This window comes from Hemiscyllium ocellatum, unplaced genomic scaffold (genome assembly GCF_020745735.1).
Source record: "Hemiscyllium ocellatum isolate sHemOce1 unplaced genomic scaffold, sHemOce1.pat.X.cur. scaffold_2584_pat_ctg1, whole genome shotgun sequence".
In the NCBI taxonomy this organism is placed as follows: Eukaryota; Metazoa; Chordata; class Chondrichthyes; order Orectolobiformes; family Hemiscylliidae; genus Hemiscyllium; species Hemiscyllium ocellatum.
In genome coordinates, this window is record NW_026868138.1 from 15,349 (window position 1) to 31,510 (window position 16,162).

The 16,162-nt window shown below is 52.1% G+C and overlaps 9 non-coding genes and 1 pseudogene across 9 annotated transcripts; all 10 read left to right on the plus strand.

Moving 5' to 3' along the window:
- Positions 1-744: 744 nt before the first annotated feature.
- On the plus strand, positions 745-863 carry LOC132812129 (5S ribosomal RNA). The gene has a single exon (XR_009643467.1). It is a non-coding gene; the product is annotated as a 5S ribosomal RNA (ribosomal RNA).
- A 1,540-nt stretch (positions 864-2,403) lies between these two features.
- LOC132812130 (5S ribosomal RNA) lies at positions 2,404-2,522 on the plus strand. The gene has a single exon (XR_009643468.1). It is a non-coding gene; the product is annotated as a 5S ribosomal RNA (ribosomal RNA).
- A 1,535-nt stretch (positions 2,523-4,057) lies between these two features.
- On the plus strand, positions 4,058-4,176 carry LOC132812131 (5S ribosomal RNA). Its single transcript, XR_009643469.1, has one exon. It is a non-coding gene; the product is annotated as a 5S ribosomal RNA (ribosomal RNA).
- Positions 4,177-5,703: 1,527 nt separating this feature from the next.
- LOC132812160 (5S ribosomal RNA) lies at positions 5,704-5,816 on the plus strand (annotated as a pseudogene).
- Positions 5,817-7,343: 1,527 nt separating this feature from the next.
- Positions 7,344-7,462, plus strand: LOC132812132 (5S ribosomal RNA). Its single transcript, XR_009643470.1, has one exon. It is a non-coding gene; the product is annotated as a 5S ribosomal RNA (ribosomal RNA).
- A 1,534-nt stretch (positions 7,463-8,996) lies between these two features.
- On the plus strand, positions 8,997-9,115 carry LOC132812133 (5S ribosomal RNA). The gene has a single exon (XR_009643471.1). It is a non-coding gene; the product is annotated as a 5S ribosomal RNA (ribosomal RNA).
- A 1,538-nt stretch (positions 9,116-10,653) lies between these two features.
- Positions 10,654-10,772, plus strand: LOC132812134 (5S ribosomal RNA). Its single transcript, XR_009643472.1, has one exon. It is a non-coding gene; the product is annotated as a 5S ribosomal RNA (ribosomal RNA).
- A 1,529-nt stretch (positions 10,773-12,301) lies between these two features.
- Positions 12,302-12,420, plus strand: LOC132812135 (5S ribosomal RNA). Its single transcript, XR_009643473.1, has one exon. It is a non-coding gene; the product is annotated as a 5S ribosomal RNA (ribosomal RNA).
- Positions 12,421-13,953: 1,533 nt separating this feature from the next.
- LOC132812136 (5S ribosomal RNA) lies at positions 13,954-14,072 on the plus strand. The gene has a single exon (XR_009643474.1). It is a non-coding gene; the product is annotated as a 5S ribosomal RNA (ribosomal RNA).
- Positions 14,073-15,603: 1,531 nt separating this feature from the next.
- On the plus strand, positions 15,604-15,722 carry LOC132812137 (5S ribosomal RNA). The gene has a single exon (XR_009643475.1). It is a non-coding gene; the product is annotated as a 5S ribosomal RNA (ribosomal RNA).
- The last annotated feature ends 440 nt before the right edge of the window (positions 15,723-16,162 follow it).

Below are 16,162 nucleotides of genomic sequence, written 5' to 3' on the forward strand. Positions count from 1 at the left end.
CCAGGGCCCTGTACAGCTGCAAAAGAACCTCTTTGCTTCTATACTCCATCCCTCTTGTTATGAAGGCCAGCATGCTATTAGCCTTCTTCACTACCTGCTGTACCTGCATGCTTACCTTCATTGAGTGGTGTACAGGAACCCCCAGATCTCTCTGTCCTGCCCCTTGACCTAAATTGATTCCATTTAGGTAGTAATCTGCCTTGCACCAAAGTGGGTAACCATTGATTTATCCACATTAAATTGCATCTGGCCACTCACCTAACTTGTCCAGGTCACCCTGTAATCTGCTAACATCCTGATGACATTTCACCCTGCCAGCCAGCTTAGTATCATCAGCAAATTTGCTAATGTTATGGCTAATAGCATCTTGTAGATGGTTAAGATATATGGTAAAAAGCTGCGGTGCCAGTAGTGATCCCTGCGGTACCCCCCTGGCCACTGCCTGCCATTGGGAAAGGGAGGCGTGGAGGAGTGCGGAAGGATGAGAGAATGCAGGCTGCAGCCTTATGAAGCAGGGGGAGGGCTTGCAGTTGGCCTGCGTGGGGATGTGGGAGACTACAGGAGCCTGGTGGGCAAGGGCTGGCTGAAAGGCAGCTGGAGGGACGGAGGGAGGGAAGCACGCACAGAGGAGGAAGAGCAAAGAGAAAAGAGAAAAAAAAAACAAAGGGGATAAAGAGAAAGAGCAGCAAAGAAAATGTGGCTGGCCAGCACGCCTTGAAGTAGGGAGAAAAGGAAGGGGCCGGTGCCTACGGCCATACTAGTCTGAAAACGCCCGATCTCGTCTGATCTCGGAAGCTAAGCAGACTCAGGCCTGGTTAGTACTTGGATGGGAGACCGCCTGGGAATACCAGGTGCAGTAGGCTTTTTCCGCCAGCAGGGGCTGCTCAAGTCACCCCTCTGCACTTGTGTTGTGCCACGCAATGGAGCGGCAGGTTATTTTTGCTGCTGCTGCTGCTGCTGCTGCTGCTGCTGCTGTGCGGCCATCAGTCGCCTGCAGGCACCAGACAGGGAGGGGAGGAGAGCGGAGCGCTGCCGAAATCAGCGAGAAAGACGGAAAGAAAGGGATTGGGGCTGCACGCTGTCTGCGGGTGGCAGTCAGGAAAGGAGGACAATAGGTGCAGGAGTTGGCCATTCTGCCTTTCGAGCCTGCACCACCATTCAATATGATCATGGCTGATCATCCTTAATCAGTATCCTGTTCCTGCCTTATCTCCGTAACCCTTGATTCCACTATCCTTGAGAGCTCTATGCAACTCTTTCTTAAATGAATCCAGAGACTGGGCCTCCACTGCCCTCTGGGGCAGAGCATTCCACACAGCCACCACTCTCTGGGTGAAGAAGTTTCTCCTCATCTCTGTCCTAAATGGTCTACCCCGTATTTTTAAGCAGTGTCCTCTGTTTCGGCACTCACCCAGCAGCGGAAACATGTTTCCTGCCGCCAGAGTGTCCAATCCTTTGATGATCTGAAATGTCTCAATCAGATCCCCTCTCAGTCTTCTAAACTCGAGGGTACACACAAGCCCAGTCGCTCCAGTCTTTCAGTGTAAGGTAATCCCGCCAGTCCAGGAATTGACCTGGTGAACCTACGCTGCATTCCCTCAATAGCCAGAATCAAATCTGGAGAGCAGAACTGCACACAGTACTCCAGGTGTGGTCTCACCAGGGCCCTGTACAGCTGCAAAAGAACCTCTTTGCTTCTATACTCCATCCCTCTTGTTATGAAGGCCAGCATGCTATTAGCCTTCTTCACTACCTGCTGTACCTGCATGCTTACCTTCATTGAGTGGTGTACAGGAACCCCCAGATCTCTCTGTCCTGCCCCTTGACCTAAATTGATTCCATTTAGGTAGTAATCTGCCTTCCACCAAAGTGGGTAACCATTGATTTATCCACATTAAATTGCATCTGGCCACTCACCTAACTTGTCCAGGTCACCCTGTAATCTGCTAACATCCTGATGACATTTCACCCTGCCAGCCAGCTTAGTATCATCAGCAAATTTGCTAATGTTATGGCTAATAGCATCTTGTAGATGGTTAAGATATATGGTAAAAAGCTGCGGTGCCAGTAGTGATCCCTGCGGTACCCCCCTGGCCACTGCCTGCCATTGGGAAAGGGAGGCGTGGAGGAGTGCGGAAGGATGAGAGAATGCAGGCTGCAGCCTGATGAAGCAGGGGGAGGGCTTGCAGTTGGCCTGCGTGGGGATGTGGGAGACTACAGGAGCCTGGTGGGCAAGGGCTGGCTGAAAGGCAGCTGGAGGGACGGAGGGAGGGAAGCACGCACAGAGGAGGAAGAGCAAAGAGAAAAGAGAAAAAAAAAACAAAGGGGATAAAGAGAAAGAGCAGCAAAGAAAATGTGGCTGGCCAGCACGCCTTGAAGTAGGGAGAAAAGGAAGGGGCCGGTGCCTACGGCCATACTAGTCTGAAAACGCCCGATCTCGTCTGATCTCGGAAGCTAAGCAGACTCAGGCCTGGTTAGTACTTGGATGGGAGACCGCCTGGGAATACCAGGTGCAGTAGGCTTTTTCCGCCAGCAGGGGCTGCTCAAGTCACCCCTCTGCACTTGTGTTGTGCCACGCAATGGAGCGGCAGGTTATTTTTGCTGCTGCTGCTGCTGCTGCTGCTGCTGTGCCGGCCATCAGTCGCCTGCAGGCACCAGACAGGGAGGGGAGGAGAGCGGAGCGCTGCCGAAATCAGCGAGAAAGACGGAAAGAAAGGGATTGGGGCTGCACGCTGTCTGCGGGTGGCAGTCAGGAAAGGAGGACAATAGGTGCAGGAGTTGGCCATTCTGCCTTTCGAGCCTGCACCACCATTCAATATGATCATGGCTGATCATCCTTAATCAGTATCCTGTTCCTGCCTTATCTCCGTAACCCTTGATTCCACTATCCTTGAGAGCTCTATGCAACTCTTTCTTAAATGAATCCAGAGACTGGGCCTCCACTGCCCTCTGGGGCAGAGCATTCCACACAGCCACCACTCTCTGGGTGAAGAAGTTTCTCCTCATCTCTGTCCTAAATGGTCTACCCCGTATTTTTAAGCAGTGTCCTCTGTTTCGGCACTCACCCAGCAGCGGAAACATGTTTCCTGCCGCCAGAGTGTCCAATCCTTTGATGATCTGAAATGTCTCAATCAGATCCCCTCTCAGTCTTCTAAACTCGAGGGTACACACAAGCCCAGTCGCTCCAGTCTTTCAGTGTAAGGTAATCCCGCCAGTCCAGGAATTGACCTGGTGAACCTACGCTGCATTCCCTCAATAGCCAGAATCAAATCTGGAGAGCAGAACTGCACACAGTACTCCAGGTGTGGTCTCACCAGGGCCCTGTACAGCTGCAAAAGAACCTCTTTGCTTCTATACTCCATCCCTCTTGTTATGAAGGCCAGCATGCTATTAGCCTTCTTCACTACCTGCTGTACCTGCATGCTTACCTTCATTGAGTGGTGTACAGGAACCCCCAGATCTCTCTGTCCTGCCCCTTGACCTAAATTGATTCCATTTAGGTAGTAATCTGCCTTGCACCAAAGTGGGTAACCATTGATTTATCCACATTAAATTGCATCTGGCCACTCACCTAACTTGTCCAGGTCACCCTGTAATCTGCTAACATCCTGATGACATTTCACCCTGCCAGCCAGCTTAGTATCATCAGCAAATTTGCTAATGTTATGGCTAATAGCATCTTGTAGATGGTTAAGATATATGGTAAAAAGCTGCGGTGCCAGTAGTGATCCCTGCGGTACCCCCCTGGCCACTGCCTGCCATTGGGAAAGGGAGGCGTGGAGGAGTGCGGAAGGATGAGAGAATGCAGGCTGCAGCCTGATGAAGCAGGGGGAGGGCTTGCAGTTGGCCTGCGTGGGGATGTGGGAGACTACAGGAGCCTGGTGGGCAAGGGCTGGCTGAAAGGCAGCTGGAGGGACGGAGGGAGGGAAGCACGCACAGAGGAGGAAGAGCAAAGAGAAAAGAGAAAAAAAAAACAAAGGGGATAAAGAGAAAGAGCAGCAAAGAAAATGTGGCTGGCCAGCACGCCTTGAAGTAGGGAGAAAAGGAAGGGGCCGGTGCCTACGGCCATACTAGTCTGAAAACGCCCGATCTCGTCTGATCTCGGAAGCTAAGCAGACTCAGGCCTGGTTAGTACTTGGATGGGAGACCGCCTGGGAATACCAGGTGCAGTAGGCTTTTTCCGCCAGCAGGGGCTGCTCAAGTCACCCCTCTGCACTTGTGTTGTGCCACGCAATGGAGCGGCAGGTTATTTTTGCTGCTGCTGCTGCTGCTGCTGCCGGCCATCAGTCGCCTGCAGGCACCAGACAGGGAGGGGAGGAGAGCGGAGCGCTGCCGAAATCAGCGAGAAAGACGGAAAGAAAGGGATTGGGGCTGCACGCTGTCTGCGGGTGGCAGTCAGGAAAGGAGGACAATAGGTGCAGGAGTTGGCCATTCTGCCTTTCGAGCCTGCACCACCATTCAATATGATCATGGCTGATCATCCTTAATCAGTATCCTGTTCCTGCCTTATCTCCGTAACCCTTGATTCCACTATCCTTGAGAGCTCTATGCAACTCTTTCTTAAATGAATCCAGAGACTGGGCCTCCACTGCCCTCTGGGGCAGAGCATTCCACACAGCCACCACTCTCTGGGTGAAGAAGTTTCTCCTCATCTCTGTCCTAAATGGTCTACCCCGTATTTTTAAGCAGTGTCCTCTGTTTCGGCACTCACCCAGCAGCGGAAACATGTTTCCTGCCGCCAGAGTGTCCAATCCTTTGATGATCTGAAATGTCTCAATCAGATCCCCTCTCAGTCTTCTAAACTCGAGGGTACACACAAGCCCAGTCGCTCCAGTCTTTCAGTGTAAGGTAATCCCGCCAGTCCAGGAATTGACCTGGTGAACCTACGCTGCATTCCCTCAATAGCCAGAATCAAATCTGGAGAGCAGAACTGCACACAGTACTCCAGGTGTGGTCTCACCAGGGCCCTGTACAGCTGCAAAAGAACCTCTTTGCTTCTATACTCCATCCCTCTTGTTATGAAGGCCAGCATGCTATTAGCCTTCTTCACTACCTGCTGTACCTGCATGCTTACCTTCATTGAGTGGTGTACAGGAACCCCCAGATCTCTCTGTCCTGCCCCTTGACCTAAATTGATTCCATTTAGGTAGTAATCTGCCTTCCACCAAAGTGGGTAACCATTGATTTATCCACATTAAATTGCATCTGGCCACTCACCTAACTTGTCCAGGTCACCCTGTAATCTGCTAACATCCTGATGACATTTCACCCTGCCAGCCAGCTTAGTATCATCAGCAAATTTGCTAATGTTATGGCTAATAGCATCTTGTAGATGGTTAAGATATATGGTAAAAAGCTGCGGTGCCAGTAGTGATCCCTGCGGTACCCCCCTGGCCACTGCCTGCCATTGGGAAAGGGAGGCGTGGAGGAGTGCGGAAGGATGAGAGAATGCAGGCTGCAGCCTGATGAAGCAGGGGGAGGGCTTGCAGTTGGCCTGCGTGGGGATGTGGGAGACTACAGGAGCCTGGTGGGCAAGGGCTGGCTGAAAGGCAGCTGGAGGGACGGAGGGAGGGAAGCACGCACAGAGGAGGAAGAGCAAAGAGAAAAGAGAAAAAAAAAACAAAGGGGATAAAGAGAAAGAGCAGCAAAGAAAATGTGGCTGGCCAGCACGCCTTGAAGTAGGGAGAAAAGGAAGGGGCCGGTGCCTACGGCCATACTAGTCTGAAAACGCCCGATCTCGTCTGAAAGCTAAGCAGACTCAGGCCTGGTTAGTACTTGGATGGGAGACCGCCTGGGAATACCAGGTGCAGTAGGCTTTTTCCGCCAGCAGGGGCTGCTCAAGTCACCCCTCTGCACTTGTGTTGTGCCACGCAATGGAGCGGCAGGTTATTTTTGCTGCTGCTGCTGCTGCTGCTGCCGGCCATCAGTCGCCTGCAGGCACCAGACAGGGAGGGGAGGAGAGCGGAGCGCTGCCGAAATCAGCGAGAAAGACGGAAAGAAAGGGATTGGGGCTGCACGCTGTCTGCGGGTGGCAGTCAGGAAAGGAGGACAATAGGTGCAGGAGTTGGCCATTCTGCCTTTCGAGCCTGCACCACCATTCAATATGATCATGGCTGATCATCCTTAATCAGTATCCTGTTCCTGCCTTATCTCCGTAACCCTTGATTCCACTATCCTTGAGAGCTCTATGCAACTCTTTCTTAAATGAATCCAGAGACTGGGCCTCCACTGCCCTCTGGGGCAGAGCATTCCACACAGCCACCACTCTCTGGGTGAAGAAGTTTCTCCTCATCTCTGTCCTAAATGGTCTACCCCGTATTTTTAAGCAGTGTCCTCTGTTTCGGCACTCACCCAGCAGCGGAAACATGTTTCCTGCCGCCAGAGTGTCCAATCCTTTGATGATCTGAAATGTCTCAATCAGATCCCCTCTCAGTCTTCTAAACTCGAGGGTACACACAAGCCCAGTCGCTCCAGTCTTTCAGTGTAAGGTAATCCCGCCAGTCCAGGAATTGACCTGGTGAACCTACGCTGCATTCCCTCAATAGCCAGAATCAAATCTGGAGAGCAGAACTGCACACAGTACTCCAGGTGTGGTCTCACCAGGGCCCTGTACAGCTGCAAAAGAACCTCTTTGCTTCTATACTCCATCCCTCTTGTTATGAAGGCCAGCATGCTATTAGCCTTCTTCACTACCTGCTGTACCTGCATGCTTACCTTCATTGAGTGGTGTACAGGAACCCCCAGATCTCTCTGTCCTGCCCCTTGACCTAAATTGATTCCATTTAGGTAGTAATCTGCCTTCCACCAAAGTGGGTAACCATTGATTTATCCACATTAAATTGCATCTGGCCACTCACCTAACTTGTCCAGGTCACCCTGTAATCTGCTAACATCCTGATGACATTTCACCCTGCCAGCCAGCTTAGTATCATCAGCAAATTTGCTAATGTTATGGCTAATAGCATCTTGTAGATGGTTAAGATATATGGTAAAAAGCTGCGGTGCCAGTAGTGATCCCTGCGGTACCCCCCTGGCCACTGCCTGCCATTGGGAAAGGGAGGCGTGGAGGAGTGCGGAAGGATGAGAGAATGCAGGCTGCAGCCTGATGAAGCAGGGGGAGGGCTTGCAGTTGGCCTGCGTGGGGATGTGGGAGACTACAGGAGCCTGGTGGGCAAGGGCTGGCTGAAAGGCAGCTGGAGGGACGGAGGGAGGGAAGCACGCACAGAGGAGGAAGAGCAAAGAGAAAAGAGAAAAAAAAAACAAAGGGGATAAAGAGAAAGAGCAGCAAAGAAAATGTGGCTGGCCAGCACGCCTTGAAGTAGGGAGAAAAGGAAGGGGCCGGTGCCTACGGCCATACTAGTCTGAAAACGCCCGATCTCGTCTGATCTCGGAAGCTAAGCAGACTCAGGCCTGGTTAGTACTTGGATGGGAGACCGCCTGGGAATACCAGGTGCAGTAGGCTTTTTCCGCCAGCAGGGGCTGCTCAAGTCACCCCTCTGCACTTGTGTTGTGCCACGCAATGGAGCGGCAGGTTATTTTTGCTGCTGCTGCTGCTGCTGCTGCTGCTGGCCGGCCATCAGTCGCCTGCAGGCACCAGACAGGGAGGGGAGGAGAGCGGAGCGCTGCCGAAATCAGCGAGAAAGACGGAAAGAAAGGGATTGGGGCTGCACGCTGTCTGCGGGTGGCAGTCAGGAAAGGAGGACAATAGGTGCAGGAGTTGGCCATTCTGCCTTTCGAGCCTGCACCACCATTCAATATGATCATGGCTGATCATCCTTAATCAGTATCCTGTTCCTGCCTTATCTCCGTAACCCTTGATTCCACTATCCTTGAGAGCTCTATGCAACTCTTTCTTAAATGAATCCAGAGACTGGGCCTCCACTGCCCTCTGGGGCAGAGCATTCCACACAGCCACCACTCTCTGGGTGAAGAAGTTTCTCCTCATCTCTGTCCTAAATGGTCTACCCCGTATTTTTAAGCAGTGTCCTCTGTTTCGGCACTCACCCAGCAGCGGAAACATGTTTCCTGCCGCCAGAGTGTCCAATCCTTTGATGATCTGAAATGTCTCAATCAGATCCCCTCTCAGTCTTCTAAACTCGAGGGTACACACAAGCCCAGTCGCTCCAGTCTTTCAGTGTAAGGTAATCCCGCCAGTCCAGGAATTGACCTGGTGAACCTACGCTGCATTCCCTCAATAGCCAGAATCAAATCTGGAGAGCAGAACTGCACACAGTACTCCAGGTGTGGTCTCACCAGGGCCCTGTACAGCTGCAAAAGAACCTCTTTGCTTCTATACTCCATCCCTCTTGTTATGAAGGCCAGCATGCTATTAGCCTTCTTCACTACCTGCTGTACCTGCATGCTTACCTTCATTGAGTGGTGTACAGGAACCCCCAGATCTCTCTGTCCTGCCCCTTGACCTAAATTGATTCCATTTAGGTAGTAATCTGCCTTCCACCAAAGTGGGTAACCATTGATTTATCCACATTAAATTGCATCTGGCCACTCACCTAACTTGTCCAGGTCACCCTGTAATCTGCTAACATCCTGATGACATTTCACCCTGCCAGCCAGCTTAGTATCATCAGCAAATTTGCTAATGTTATGGCTAATAGCATCTTGTAGATGGTTAAGATATATGGTAAAAAGCTGCGGTGCCAGTAGTGATCCCTGCGGTACCCCCCTGGCCACTGCCTGCCATTGGGAAAGGGAGGCGTGGAGGAGTGCGGAAGGATGAGAGAATGCAGGCTGCAGCCTGATGAAGCAGGGGGAGGGCTTGCAGTTGGCCTGCGTGGGGATGTGGGAGACTACAGGAGCCTGGTGGGCAAGGGCTGGCTGAAAGGCAGCTGGAGGGACGGAGGGAGGGAAGCACGCACAGAGGAGGAAGAGCAAAGAGAAAAGAGAAAAAAAAAACAAAGGGGATAAAGAGAAAGAGCAGCAAAGAAAATGTGGCTGGCCAGCACGCCTTGAAGTAGGGAGAAAAGGAAGGGGCCGGTGCCTACGGCCATACTAGTCTGAAAACGCCCGATCTCGTCTGATCTCGGAAGCTAAGCAGACTCAGGCCTGGTTAGTACTTGGATGGGAGACCGCCTGGGAATACCAGGTGCAGTAGGCTTTTTCCGCCAGCAGGGGCTGCTCAAGTCACCCCTCTGCACTTGTGTTGTGCCACGCAATGGAGCGGCAGGTTATTTTTGCTGCTGCTGCTGCTGCTGCTGCTGCTGCTGTGCCGGCCATCAGTCGCCTGCAGGCACCAGACAGGGAGGGGAGGAGAGCGGAGCGCTGCCGAAATCAGCGAGAAAGACGGAAAGAAAGGGATTGGGGCTGCACGCTGTCTGCGGGTGGCAGTCAGGAAAGGAGGACAATAGGTGCAGGAGTTGGCCATTCTGCCTTTCGAGCCTGCACCACCATTCAATATGATCATGGCTGATCATCCTTAATCAGTATCCTGTTCCTGCCTTATCTCCGTAACCCTTGATTCCACTATCCTTGAGAGCTCTATGCAACTCTTTCTTAAATGAATCCAGAGACTGGGCCTCCACTGCCCTCTGGGGCAGAGCATTCCACACAGCCACCACTCTCTGGGTGAAGAAGTTTCTCCTCATCTCTGTCCTAAATGGTCTACCCCGTATTTTTAAGCAGTGTCCTCTGTTTCGGCACTCACCCAGCAGCGGAAACATGTTTCCTGCCGCCAGAGTGTCCAATCCTTTGATGATCTGAAATGTCTCAATCAGATCCCCTCTCAGTCTTCTAAACTCGAGGGTACACACAAGCCCAGTCGCTCCAGTCTTTCAGTGTAAGGTAATCCCGCCAGTCCAGGAATTGACCTGGTGAACCTACGCTGCATTCCCTCAATAGCCAGAATCAAATCTGGAGAGCAGAACTGCACACAGTACTCCAGGTGTGGTCTCACCAGGGCCCTGTACAGCTGCAAAAGAACCTCTTTGCTTCTATACTCCATCCCTCTTGTTATGAAGGCCAGCATGCTATTAGCCTTCTTCACTACCTGCTGTACCTGCATGCTTACCTTCATTGAGTGGTGTACAGGAACCCCCAGATCTCTCTGTCCTGCCCCTTGACCTAAATTGATTCCATTTAGGTAGTAATCTGCCTTCCACCAAAGTGGGTAACCATTGATTTATCCACATTAAATTGCATCTGGCCACTCACCTAACTTGTCCAGGTCACCCTGTAATCTGCTAACATCCTGATGACATTTCACCCTGCCAGCCAGCTTAGTATCATCAGCAAATTTGCTAATGTTATGGCTAATAGCATCTTGTAGATGGTTAAGATATATGGTAAAAAGCTGCGGTGCCAGTAGTGATCCCTGCGGTACCCCCCTGGCCACTGCCTGCCATTGGGAAAGGGAGGCGTGGAGGAGTGCGGAAGGATGAGAGAATGCAGGCTGCAGCCTGATGAAGCAGGGGGAGGGCTTGCAGTTGGCCTGCGTGGGGATGTGGGAGACTACAGGAGCCTGGTGGGCAAGGGCTGGCTGAAAGGCAGCTGGAGGGACGGAGGGAGGGAAGCACGCACAGAGGAGGAAGAGCAAAGAGAAAAGAGAAAAAAAAAACAAAGGGGATAAAGAGAAAGAGCAGCAAAGAAAATGTGGCTGGCCAGCACGCCTTGAAGTAGGGAGAAAAGGAAGGGGCCGGTGCCTACGGCCATACTAGTCTGAAAACGCCCGATCTCGTCTGATCTCGGAAGCTAAGCAGACTCAGGCCTGGTTAGTACTTGGATGGGAGACCGCCTGGGAATACCAGGTGCAGTAGGCTTTTTCCGCCAGCAGGGGCTGCTCAAGTCACCCCTCTGCACTTGTGTTGTGCCACGCAATGGAGCGGCAGGTTATTTTTGCTGCTGCTGCTGCTGCTGCTGTGCCGGCCATCAGTCGCCTGCAGGCACCAGACAGGGAGGGGAGGAGAGCGGAGCGCTGCCGAAATCAGCGAGAAAGACGGAAAGAAAGGGATTGGGGCTGCACGCTGTCTGCGGGTGGCAGTCAGGAAAGGAGGACAATAGGTGCAGGAGTTGGCCATTCTGCCTTTCGAGCCTGCACCACCATTCAATATGATCATGGCTGATCATCCTTAATCAGTATCCTGTTCCTGCCTTATCTCCGTAACCCTTGATTCCACTATCCTTGAGAGCTCTATGCAACTCTTTCTTAAATGAATCCAGAGACTGGGCCTCCACTGCCCTCTGGGGCAGAGCATTCCACACAGCCACCACTCTCTGGGTGAAGAAGTTTCTCCTCATCTCTGTCCTAAATGGTCTACCCCGTATTTTTAAGCAGTGTCCTCTGTTTCGGCACTCACCCAGCAGCGGAAACATGTTTCCTGCCGCCAGAGTGTCCAATCCTTTGATGATCTGAAATGTCTCAATCAGATCCCCTCTCAGTCTTCTAAACTCGAGGGTACACACAAGCCCAGTCGCTCCAGTCTTTCAGTGTAAGGTAATCCCGCCAGTCCAGGAATTGACCTGGTGAACCTACGCTGCATTCCCTCAATAGCCAGAATCAAATCTGGAGAGCAGAACTGCACACAGTACTCCAGGTGTGGTCTCACCAGGGCCCTGTACAGCTGCAAAAGAACCTCTTTGCTTCTATACTCCATCCCTCTTGTTATGAAGGCCAGCATGCTATTAGCCTTCTTCACTACCTGCTGTACCTGCATGCTTACCTTCATTGAGTGGTGTACAGGAACCCCCAGATCTCTCTGTCCTGCCCCTTGACCTAAATTGATTCCATTTAGGTAGTAATCTGCCTTCCACCAAAGTGGGTAACCATTGATTTATCCACATTAAATTGCATCTGGCCACTCACCTAACTTGTCCAGGTCACCCTGTAATCTGCTAACATCCTGATGACATTTCACCCTGCCAGCCAGCTTAGTATCATCAGCAAATTTGCTAATGTTATGGCTAATAGCATCTTGTAGATGGTTAAGATATATGGTAAAAAGCTGCGGTGCCAGTAGTGATCCCTGCGGTACCCCCCTGGCCACTGCCTGCCATTGGGAAAGGGAGGCGTGGAGGAGTGCGGAAGGATGAGAGAATGCAGGCTGCAGCCTGATGAAGCAGGGGGAGGGCTTGCAGTTGGCCTGCGTGGGGATGTGGGAGACTACAGGAGCCTGGTGGGCAAGGGCTGGCTGAAAGGCAGCTGGAGGGACGGAGGGAGGGAAGCACGCACAGAGGAGGAAGAGCAAAGAGAAAAGAGAAAAAAAAAACAAAGGGGATAAAGAGAAAGAGCAGCAAAGAAAATGTGGCTGGCCAGCACGCCTTGAAGTAGGGAGAAAAGGAAGGGGCCGGTGCCTACGGCCATACTAGTCTGAAAACGCCCGATCTCGTCTGATCTCGGAAGCTAAGCAGACTCAGGCCTGGTTAGTACTTGGATGGGAGACCGCCTGGGAATACCAGGTGCAGTAGGCTTTTTCCGCCAGCAGGGGCTGCTCAAGTCACCCCTCTGCACTTGTGTTGTGCCACGCAATGGAGCGGCAGGTTATTTTTGCTGCTGCTGCTGCTGCTGCTGCTGCTGCCGGCCATCAGTCGCCTGCAGGCACCAGACAGGGAGGGGAGGAGAGCGGAGCGCTGCCGAAATCAGCGAGAAAGACGGAAAGAAAGGGATTGGGGCTGCACGCTGTCTGCGGGTGGCAGTCAGGAAAGGAGGACAATAGGTGCAGGAGTTGGCCATTCTGCCTTTCGAGCCTGCACCACCATTCAATATGATCATGGCTGATCATCCTTAATCAGTATCCTGTTCCTGCCTTATCTCCGTAACCCTTGATTCCACTATCCTTGAGAGCTCTATGCAACTCTTTCTTAAATGAATCCAGAGACTGGGCCTCCACTGCCCTCTGGGGCAGAGCATTCCACACAGCCACCACTCTCTGGGTGAAGAAGTTTCTCCTCATCTCTGTCCTAAATGGTCTACCCCGTATTTTTAAGCAGTGTCCTCTGTTTCGGCACTCACCCAGCAGCGGAAACATGTTTCCTGCCGCCAGAGTGTCCAATCCTTTGATGATCTGAAATGTCTCAATCAGATCCCCTCTCAGTCTTCTAAACTCGAGGGTACACACAAGCCCAGTCGCTCCAGTCTTTCAGTGTAAGGTAATCCCGCCAGTCCAGGAATTGACCTGGTGAACCTACGCTGCATTCCCTCAATAGCCAGAATCAAATCTGGAGAGCAGAACTGCACACAGTACTCCAGGTGTGGTCTCACCAGGGCCCTGTACAGCTGCAAAAGAACCTCTTTGCTTCTATACTCCATCCCTCTTGTTATGAAGGCCAGCATGCTATTAGCCTTCTTCACTACCTGCTGTACCTGCATGCTTACCTTCATTGAGTGGTGTACAGGAACCCCCAGATCTCTCTGTCCTGCCCCTTGACCTAAATTGATTCCATTTAGGTAGTAATCTGCCTTCCACCAAAGTGGGTAACCATTGATTTATCCACATTAAATTGCATCTGGCCACTCACCTAACTTGTCCAGGTCACCCTGTAATCTGCTAACATCCTGATGACATTTCACCCTGCCAGCCAGCTTAGTATCATCAGCAAATTTGCTAATGTTATGGCTAATAGCATCTTGTAGATGGTTAAGATATATGGTAAAAAGCTGCGGTGCCAGTAGTGATCCCTGCGGTACCCCCCTGGCCACTGCCTGCCATTGGGAAAGGGAGGCGTGGAGGAGTGCGGAAGGATGAGAGAATGCAGGCTGCAGCCTGATGAAGCAGGGGGAGGGCTTGCAGTTGGCCTGCGTGGGGATGTGGGAGACTACAGGAGCCTGGTGGGCAAGGGCTGGCTGAAAGGCAGCTGGAGGGACGGAGGGAGGGAAGCACGCACAGAGGAGGAAGAGCAAAGAGAAAAGAGAAAAAAAAAACAAAGGGGATAAAGAGAAAGAGCAGCAAAGAAAATGTGGCTGGCCAGCACGCCTTGAAGTAGGGAGAAAAGGAAGGGGCCGGTGCCTACGGCCATACTAGTCTGAAAACGCCCGATCTCGTCTGATCTCGGAAGCTAAGCAGACTCAGGCCTGGTTAGTACTTGGATGGGAGACCGCCTGGGAATACCAGGTGCAGTAGGCTTTTTCCGCCAGCAGGGGCTGCTCAAGTCACCCCTCTGCACTTGTGTTGTGCCACGCAATGGAGCGGCAGGTTATTTTTGCTGCTGCTGCTGCTGCTGCTGCTGTGCGGCCATCAGTCGCCTGCAGGCACCAGACAGGGAGGGGAGGAGAGCGGAGCGCTGCCGAAATCAGCGAGAAAGACGGAAAGAAAGGGATTGGGGCTGCACGCTGTCTGCGGGTGGCAGTCAGGAAAGGAGGACAATAGGTGCAGGAGTTGGCCATTCTGCCTTTCGAGCCTGCACCACCATTCAATATGATCATGGCTGATCATCCTTAATCAGTATCCTGTTCCTGCCTTATCTCCGTAACCCTTGATTCCACTATCCTTGAGAGCTCTATGCAACTCTTTCTTAAATGAATCCAGAGACTGGGCCTCCACTGCCCTCTGGGGCAGAGCATTCCACACAGCCACCACTCTCTGGGTGAAGAAGTTTCTCCTCATCTCTGTCCTAAATGGTCTACCCCGTATTTTTAAGCAGTGTCCTCTGTTTCGGCACTCACCCAGCAGCGGAAACATGTTTCCTGCCGCCAGAGTGTCCAATCCTTTGATGATCTGAAATGTCTCAATCAGATCCCCTCTCAGTCTTCTAAACTCGAGGGTACACACAAGCCCAGTCGCTCCAGTCTTTCAGTGTAAGGTAATCCCGCCAGTCCAGGAATTGACCTGGTGAACCTACGCTGCATTCCCTCAATAGCCAGAATCAAATCTGGAGAGCAGAACTGCACACAGTACTCCAGGTGTGGTCTCACCAGGGCCCTGTACAGCTGCAAAAGAACCTCTTTGCTTCTATACTCCATCCCTCTTGTTATGAAGGCCAGCATGCTATTAGCCTTCTTCACTACCTGCTGTACCTGCATGCTTACCTTCATTGAGTGGTGTACAGGAACCCCCAGATCTCTCTGTCCTGCCCCTTGACCTAAATTGATTCCATTTAGGTAGTAATCTGCCTTCCACCAAAGTGGGTAACCATTGATTTATCCACATTAAATTGCATCTGGCCACTCACCTAACTTGTCCAGGTCACCCTGTAATCTGCTAACATCCTGATGACATTTCACCCTGCCAGCCAGCTTAGTATCATCAGCAAATTTGCTAATGTTATGGCTAATAGCATCTTGTAGATGGTTAAGATATATGGTAAAAAGCTGCGGTGCCAGTAGTGATCCCTGCGGTACCCCCCTGGCCACTGCCTGCCATTGGGAAAGGGAGGCGTGGAGGAGTGCGGAAGGATGAGAGAATGCAGGCTGCAGCCTGATGAAGCAGGGGGAGGGCTTGCAGTTGGCCTGCGTGGGGATGTGGGAGACTACAGGAGCCTGGTGGGCAAGGGCTGGCTGAAAGGCAGCTGGAGGGACGGAGGGAGGGAAGCACGCACAGAGGAGGAAGAGCAAAGAGAAAAGAGAAAAAAAAAACAAAGGGGATAAAGAGAAAGAGCAGCAAAGAAAATGTGGCTGGCCAGCACGCCTTGAAGTAGGGAGAAAAGGAAGGGGCCGGTGCCTACGGCCATACTAGTCTGAAAACGCCCGATCTCGTCTGATCTCGGAAGCTAAGCAGACTCAGGCCTGGTTAGTACTTGGATGGGAGACCGCCTGGGAATACCAGGTGCAGTAGGCTTTTTCCGCCAGCAGGGGCTGCTCAAGTCACCCCTCTGCACTTGTGTTGTGCCACGCAATGGAGCGGCAGGTTATTTTTGCTGCTGCTGCTGCTGCTGCTGCTGCTGCTGTGCCATCAGTCGCCTGCAGGCACCAGACAGGGAGTGGAGGAGAGCGGAGCGCTGCCGAAATCAGCGAGAAAGACGGAAAGAAAGGGATTGGGGCTGCACGCTGTCTGCGGGTGGCAGTCAGGAAAGGAGGACAATAGGTGCAGGAGTTGGCCATTCTGCCTTTCGAGCCTGCACCACCATTCAATATGATCATGGCTGATCATCCTTAATCAGTATCCTGTTCCTGCCTTATCTCCGTAACCCTTGATTCCACTATCCTTGAGAGCTCTATGCAACTCTTTCTTAAATGAATCCAGAGACTGGGCCTCCACTGCCCTCTGGGGCAGAGCAT